Source organism: Perissodus microlepis, chromosome 20 (genome assembly GCF_051167445.1).
Source record: "Perissodus microlepis isolate ML-2025 ecotype Zambia chromosome 20, ASM5116744v1, whole genome shotgun sequence".
NCBI lineage: Eukaryota > Metazoa > Chordata > Actinopteri > Cichliformes > Cichlidae > Perissodus > Perissodus microlepis.
The window spans coordinates 29,256,270-29,265,372 of NC_140480.1; positions in this window are offsets into that span (position 1 = coordinate 29,256,270).

Consider the following 9,103-nt stretch of genomic DNA (forward strand, 5'->3'; position numbering starts at 1 on the left):
AATTGGTAGCATGCTAAGATACAAAAGTAACCATGTAAGTGTCAAAAATGTAATTTTGAACATGTTGGCATGGTGTAGCATGCAGCTAAAGCTCCATGTATGACCACAGACTGTTTATTAATAACTGTATATAAATAATTAATATATTGCATTGCAAGGACAAACTTCTTGGACAGGCTGTACTACAGTGCACACCATAATACATAATTTTATCAAACTGTTCCAAAAGGCACAAATACCACAAAAGGTTAGAAAGGACTGTGCAGTGACTCAAATTAGCAGAGGTAGGAGGTAACAGCTGCTGACTTCAGTTTCCTTTGTTAGCCCACTTCTCAATCAAAGCAATCACAAACCTACTTTTAAATTTTAAAAATTGCAAAACAGGTAAGTTTTAAAATAAATCCCCCAAGAGCTGTCAAACTATTCAGGTATCAGGCTGTAAACCCGTTGATTTCATCACTGAAGTTGTGGCCAGCTTCAAACGGTGATTGAAGGAACTGCAGTTGTTCGCACTTCCACACTGGCTACTGCACGGATACATAATAAAATTAAGTTTCAGTTCCCACATTGCATTTATACTCACTAGCCACTGCTTAAGATCTAATCAGCCAATCACATGGCAACAACTCATTGTATTTAGGCATGTAGACATGGTGGAGATGAACTACTGAAGTTCAAAATGAGCATCAGAATGGGGAATACAGGTGATTTAAGTAACTTTGAACAGGTCTTAAAAAGAGAAAAAAATAATCCGTGAGGTGAAGTCAGCTAAAAACAGGAAACTGACATCACAATTTGCATGGCTCACCAAAATTTTGACAATAAAAGATTGGAAAAATGTTGGTCTGATGAGTCTCAATTCCAGTTGCTGGTGTAGTCAGAAATGGTGTCCATCCTGCCTTGCATCAACAGTCAGGTTGGTGATGGTGGTGCAATGATGTGGGGGGTACTTTCTTTGCACAAAGCTCAAATCATCTACAACTGTTTTTTTTAACATCACAGTGAGCTCATTGTACTCAAGTGGCCTCCACAGTCACCGGGTCTCAATACAATAGAGCATCTTTGTGATCTGGTGAAACAAAAGATACGTATTTGATGTACAGCAACAAATCTGCAACAACTGTGTGATGCTATCGTGTAAATATGGATCAAAATCTCTGAGAAATATTTCCAGCACATTGCTGAATCTGTGCCACAAAGGACTGAGGCAGTCCTGAAGGCAAAACCGGGGTCCAACCCAGTACTCTCAAGGTGTAAGTAATGAAGTGGCCAGTGAGTGTATTTCCATTGGTGAGAACAGCAAGTCTAGCTTTTGTTAAGAGGAGGTGAATAAGTGCTAGTTGCTCCACCCATACAAATAAACCCCCAACAAAGGTTATTAATAATCTGAATGCAGCATCAGTGAAGCACTGATAAGGTATAAAATGAAGAGAACCAACCTTTTGGCAGATGCGTTATTGTTCTTTATTATGTTGTCAAAAACATGTCTCTTATAAATGTAAATGTATTGTGTTCTGCACATTAGTAGTATGTAAACAACACTTCCAGGTTTCAGCTCTGTTCTGTGGACATGGCTAAGATGAAAATGCATGAACATCTGTCCGATATCACCACATTGTGTCCAGACATCTGTTTACTGGCTGGATGACTCTGCTTCAATGAATCAAAAATAAGTATCATATGTGTCTGCCAGCAAGCTGTGCTGGGCAGAATGGACTGAGCTGTCACGTGTACATGGTGGATGAAGTTCTTAGCTTAGAGAATTGTTACTGTGGCAACACTGGGAAATAAATGTCCCTCTTTCCACCCGTTGTGTGTGCAGTGAATTTAAAAAAAGCACGCGGGGAGAAACAGATTGAACAGCTTTAGAGGCGTTATAACACACATAAATCCCTCTTATTATAACTACAAGAGCAAAATTAAGTGCATCCAAGCTGTCTCTGAATGCTTACTGAAAGGGAAGACTTGGGATTGTTGAAACTGAGTTAATGGGCTTAGAAATGCCTGAGCAGTCACCACGTAGGAGACACCACAGTGGGTCAAATGATTAAGAGATGTTGGACATTTAGTGAATGAAGACTGGATCTGATCCAGAATTAACTCCTTGAGTTACCAAAGACAGTCTGATTGAGAGGCCTTATCCAAGCATCTGTGGTCCCATAAATCACCTCTCAGATGCTGATGTACTAAACTGAAAAGATCCATCATGATTTTAAAGAAATGGATTTGTGTATTAAGTATTGACTTGCGTGAGTTATCATCCCATACAAGAATGCACTTAAGTGCAATTAGTGTAATACGTGTTTAGTCTCTTTATCATGTGGCATATGTTTCAGTCCTTCAGCTTTTAGTGAAACTGCAACAACTTTTCTTTTTTTTCACCCATTGCTCTTATTTTGGTTAATGTATGAACTGCTCTCAGACAGAGTGTGGTGCATTTTTTTAAATATCTGTCTGCATTCAAGGTTAATATTGGACTTTTAGAACTTATATTGGACTATATTGGCAGTTTTAGAACTGCTGAACTGTTTCCTGTGAACTTTTTATGCCTGTTGCCCAGGCAAATAAAAGTAAAACATTTGCTAAAACCTATGTGGCAATGTAACAAATAGTAGATGTGTCCAAAATAGATACAATATATAAAATAATACACTTAATATTATACTTATTGGATAATGCAAAGTAACTGTGTTATGACAAAAAATCAGTCTAACATGAGCTTTTAACCTTCAGTGTCAGGGTGGAACAAAATGAACTGATCAGTTAATGCTAACCAGCATGGTTAACACGGTGCAAGTGCACAGACTGCTAATTAGTTCAAACAGAATACAAACAATACTTACTGAGGGTGCTGGTTTAGTTCCCCGGGTAGAGCAGGTGATCCATATACTGTAAGGCTAATCCAGAGACCCAAGTTCAAACCTGCCTTAATACATTTGCTGCATGTCTTTCTCCAGCTTTCCTGTCTTTATGCCTCTATCACCCTGAAAGCTAAAAAGTCCCAAAATCATGTTTTATTGCTTACCAAAACTGGAGGATGGACTGTTTGTACAATTAAACACAAAAGAAGTCTTGTTTTACTAACTGCATTAAACATGCTCTAAATAATCATGGTTGAGAGGTCCAGTTCTGTAATACAAATGAGCTGTCTTGTGATGTACTAATAAAAGGCTAGAATTTAACTTAGAAAAACTCCAGGCCCCAGTCCCCTATGCTACCCTGAATTTGATAAGCAGAAGAAAATGGAGGGATAGTTGGATGGGCCAGCAGACGCTCACTGTATGGAGCTGCCTTATCTGGACACCTGTCAATCGGTCCTTCCATGTCCCTAACTCCAGTATCCAGGTGGATGAGTTATAAAGATTTAACACACTCGGCTTTTATAAAAGGGCAAACCATCTAAAGAAGTAAAAACAGCTTTTGCACCATGTTGCAAATATGCTATTAACTTGGGGGCCTGTGGGAAATGACTTCCTTTTGGAGCCAAGCTCAAGCAGCAGTTTGAGGAACTGAAGTTTTTGATACTTTGGTCATGGCTACACAGTTATTTGGTTGCAAGTTTTGGAAAAAACTTGAATTAATAAAAATGATTTATAATTTATCTTTTCCTTTTTAGTTAATCCGAAGTGGTAAATGAATGTTTGTGCCAATTTTCATTGTATGATTCACAAATATCATCTTGGTGGTACAAGAGGTAAAAAGCTGGGTTCACTTAAGAAGTTACAATGTATCTTCTTGAAATCTGTTCAAATTGGGATCGACAAAGTCAGAAGATTTGCAAGCAGACTTTGACCTAAGGTTGATTAAAATGTGTTTATTCGCTGTTAGTTGCAGGAAATAAAAAACAAATCTTTTATCATCATCATATCACTTTCTCTTCTACCCTTGAAAATGTGCATCAGTTATCAACTCACAAGCAATCCAGGGTGCAGAAGGTTATCGTAGCAAACCAATTACTTTCCCTAAGCGACATCCCTGCCTCACCTCTGAAATTCTTTTTCCTTATCCTCAGTTTCGTCTCGTTGCTCTCGAAGACATCCTTTTATCCAGGCCAACATATTCTACGTATTTCTGTCTAGCAAGGCAGCCTAATTGAATTGGGCTCTCTCTTCATCACGCTACACTTACCCAGTGCAGTGTAATCAATGTGCAGGGCCTGGCAGAGAGGGGCCCAGCTCTTACATGGCTGATTTATGGTTGTACGTGAGGGCGACAGCAATGCAGGCCGCCGTAGCTTAAAGAAAGCGCGAGAGGGAATAGTGACAGAAAGGCTGCTGTGTTTTTCACGCATCAGACTGCCGCTATCAATAACACACCCACGGCCAATCAAAAATTAGTCTGACAAGAAATGACAAAGTAGCATTACAGAACGTTTGGTAGAGCTGAAGCCTTTTCTTTGTTTACAAAAACAGGAAGTAAAAGCCTCAAGGGATGAAAATCAATATCACCTCATTTCCATACTATAGATTCTCTAGCTTTGGCTGAATACGTAATTCAGTTCAAGTGAATCATAGTTTAATGAAGAGGGAACGTGCAGGACATTATAGAAAGGAGGCTCATTCCCGTCCTTGCTGAGTAGAAGGGGACAGTCACAGGAGACATGCAGGTCAACTCCCCCTCGTTTAATCCTGCACTATAGAAGTGGAAGAGTGCTGTGCTGCAGTAAGTGGTTGTTTTAAAGGTCAGTGAAAAAATAAGGCAAAAATAATGAGGCAATTAGCCAAGACATTAGAAGCAAGGGCTAATTAATGCATGTTAATTAGAATTATTTTAAGTATCTGGATGTGGATTCTTAGCACAAGAAAATAAATAAATAATGAGACATATGAGGAGTGTGATATCTGTTCATATGCTTTTTAAAGGGGACCTATAATGTATGTCTTTCATTTCTGCTATACCCAACACTGGGCAAAAGTCTTGAACCATCCCTCAAAGCTTTAATATTTGTTCCTCTGAGCTAGACTTTCTTGTAAGTTTTTTAAAGTGGTCTTGAGCAACAGACTTTCTGAGACTCTTTCAAAGATTTTCTTTGGCATTGGCTGCTTTTTTACTCATTTTTGTCCATTTTTAGAGGAATGTTTTTCATTTATTCGTCTCATCCACTTAACACTGTCCTGTGAATCATTCAATCATAAAATGTGCCTAACCAGTGTTGTGTCTACACATAATATGTGTAGATACAACACCTCAGATAATGAGGGGGAAAGTAGCAGGTGGGAACACAGTTGAGGATACTTAACATAATGACTCAGATGGAAGTAAACTAAAGACACCAGACAACAATAAAAACAGGAAGTAACAAAACACAAAAACAGAGACTAAAGACACACAACACATGAGAGGCAGGAATACATAGAAACTCAATGAACTGAATATAAACCAAAACTGTAACCGTTAACAGAACTGGATGTTCAAAAGAACTAAACCCAGAGAAATATAAATATAAAGAAATACTATTATTATAAAAATGCAAAACTCAAAAGAAATGATTCTCAGAAGTTAACAGAATAATCATTTACAGAAAACCTAGAACTGCAATCCAATACTCAGAGACGCTGACACACGGTCAGCAAGAGAGATGCTCTGCTTCATACTTTGGTTGTAACAAGTGGTTATTTGAGTTTCTGCTGTGACCCAGCATTTTGAGTTCATTTTGTATTTTTTGATTTCTTATATTGAATATATGCTCAGTGCTTAGGGTTTGGTTGTGTTTCATTCTAGTTTTGTTTCTTCTATCATTCCTGATTCATTTGTAGTTTCTTGTCTTCTCTGTCAATATGTCATGTGTTCCTTGTTTGCGTGCTTCATGTTGTCAAGCTTGTGTGCCATGTCTAAGTCTCTCAATGTTTCCTGTTTTATTTTGAAAGTCTGGTGTTTCCATGTTCAGCGTGCTTAGTTTTACTCTTCCCCTGAGGTGTCATTATGTTCATTTGTTTCAGCTGTTTCCACTGTATTTCCACTTCCCCCGATCACCTCCTGTGTGTATTTAGTCTGTGTGTTGTCATTCAGTCTTTGTCAGGTTGTTTGTGTTTCCTCCGTTAAGTTTCATGTATGTCATGATTCTGCTCAGGTCATGTTCCATGTTTTAGTTTTTCATATGTTCCTGGTCTGTTATCATAGTTCTCCCAGTTTAGGTTTTAGTTTAGTTTTGCCCGTTTACCGTTCGCTTTATTTTTTTTCTTTTGTTATCGGCCACAATAAAAGGCTCGCTTATTGTCTGAAACTTAGTTCTGTCTCCTTCAGTGTCTGCATCAGCTAACGCCTGCCTGTTAAACATGCAACACACCCATGCCACATTCAAAGTTATTTAAACCTTTCTTCCTCCCTCTGATGCTCAGTTTGAACTTCATCAGGTTGTTTAAACTATGCCTACATGCCTGATGCATTTGCATTAAAATGCAGTTTTACCTAATAAAGTGTCCCGTGAGTGTGTAAGATTACTATTGATCTTCATGTTAGCTGTAATATGGACATAAACATGCAGCATTTTCCTGAAATGTTCATTTATTTTTAAACCACATTTTGGATGTTGCATTTTCCTTCATCTCATATTCGCACTATGATAACTGCACATTATGCATACCAGTATATTCAGCAGTATCAGGAATACTAGTGTTTCATTGCATGTTGCAGCTAAAACCTTTTCATGCTTTCAAGGGCAGAATATGTGAGGCACCACATTAAAGTCATTGCCAGCTACATTCATTATACATCCTGTGCTCCTCTTGAGTAATGCTCAAAGCAGTCCTCCGGCTGCAGAACGCCAGCTCATTTCAGTGTTTTTCTCAAATAATATGCTTTTCAGTGGATGAATAAGCAGCCTGTATGCATGTGCAGAAGTAAAAGCAGTTAGTATTCCAAACATGTTTTACATTTAAATTCTTCAAATCTTTTGATTGTTTGCTAATTTTTGATTAGCTTATTAACACCAAATATTTTTTGTCAATGAAGGCACCTTACTGAAGAGTAAAAAGAAAAGGACTTCTAATTGATATTGTCTTTAATTTAGTGAGACACTCCTCCAACCACATGTGAGTATTTGGACATTTCAAAGGTCGAGTGGTTACTTCTGCAGTTGTATATTGTAATTTCAGCACCTGTAAGTTACTGTAAGTTTGAAAGAGTATTACAATAAATGAATGTGCCTGCTGTGTAACAGTGAAAAGGAAGGGTGTTGTGGATTTTGCACAGGCAGGCAAAATGCCAGGCTTCTCTGAATCAGTCGCAGCAAATTCCAAATGTCGTCCTTTCAGCGGTGCAGCATCAAGAGGACACATACAATGTTCTTCTCGCCTCTAGTACTCCTCCTATAAAGCTGCTGCCTCCATCTGCTATCTCTATTTCTGTCTGTTTGAAATTAATGTGAATGTGTCAGGCTGGCATTTGAACGGAAGTCTTTCTGTGACTGACACAAACAAAATGAGGTAGTCTTACACGGGCAGAGGGGGGTAATAGAAAGGTAGATTCTCTCCACAAAATAAGGTGACTAATGTTGAAAAGAACTCCCCCAGGACATCCCTGCTCTTTTGTTAAGGTTGAAAATAAGGCTGCAACTTTTCCCGAGAGAAGCAAAGCTCCCTGACTTTGTGAAGGCTGATCATTCAGATGTCAGGTTGATTATGTCAGACTGATTCAGCCACGGGAGTTTTCTGTGACAGATTTTGCTTTCACTTTGCTGAATTTTTAAGATTTTAAAAGGGACGCTAAAAGGATGGAGTGCATTTCAGGGACGTTTCAAGAAGTAAATGCAGTTAGTGAATGTAAAGATTAGACGAGTAAAAAGAAATGCACCATTAAAGGCTGTTGCACCTGCTTCTTTCCTTCATTCATTACGTTTTAAACAGCCCATCTGAATAATTACAATGAGCATTTCTGTGCGGTGTGTCTGGCAAATAATTACTGATGTGAAATGAGCTGAGTGCAAGATAACAGGAACTGATAATATGAATAAGAATTATACATTATTTGAAGGCAGAAGACATATTTTTAGTTCAGACTTACAAAGTTGCAGAATGAAATTGTAAATGCAGACCTTTGTTTCACTAAACATAAATAGATAAATACATTGTAAAAGGATGAAGAAAGCTATCTTTCATGTTGGAGTGTGGAGGATGAGTTCTTAGTAACTGAACAGAGGAAAGAAACAGCCCAGGAGTTTGGGTTGCTTATTTCTATAAGATGAAAGACTGTATGAAAGATAAATGTAGCTTTCAGATCTAAAAAAAAAAATGAAGCCAGCAGGTGGTGACTCCTCTGGTTGCAAAGAAGAAGGCCGGTTGTAGCAAAGTTCATGAAAAAAATATACCAACATTCCCTTTCTATGATTTCAGTAAACATTATTAAGCTCTGGCAATCTTTCACAGTGTCTTTGGTTCTGTCTTCTTTCTCTCACCCCTAACCAGTTGTAGCAGATGGCTGCTGGAGATTCCTTCCTATTAAAAGGGAGTTTTTCCTTTCCACTGTCACCAATTACTTGCTCCTGGGGGGGTCTTTTGATTGCTTTCTCTGGGTTTTCTCTGTATTATTAAAAAAACAAACAAATAATTAGCCAAAAGGTGACATCGTGGTGGCTACATCCATTTTTTCTTATTTCTCCCACAAATGAAGAAGTCGTAAAACATCCCAAAGGCAAGGAGAGACAGTGAAAAGAAACAGGAGTAAACACTAGATGTGCATTTACTGAGTGGACAGAGCTCTGAGTGACATCGCATCCGTAAGAAACAAACCCAAGTATCTAAAAAGATACCAGCAGGGATTTTATCTTGCAACTTTTTATCATTGCTTCCTATTTTTATATTTGAGATGACTTTAGGTAGACATCATAAAAGTAGTAAAAAAAAAAAAAAAAAGCGTCTGTAAGGAACTCTGATACCGTGTTTACAAAATCAACTGCTTTTCTGCAGTTTCACTGTTTTTATAGGATTTCCACTTTATTCAACCCAGCATGACCCAAATTCTTTTAAAATGCTGTTTCAACCAGCAGCATCAAACGTGTGAAAACAGCCTTTTTTTTAATCCAAAGCTCTGCTTGCTCCGATAGCAGCACTTTTATTGAGTGAAACTGGCTGATGTTTTTTCAGGCAATTCACTCCCAACACTGTGC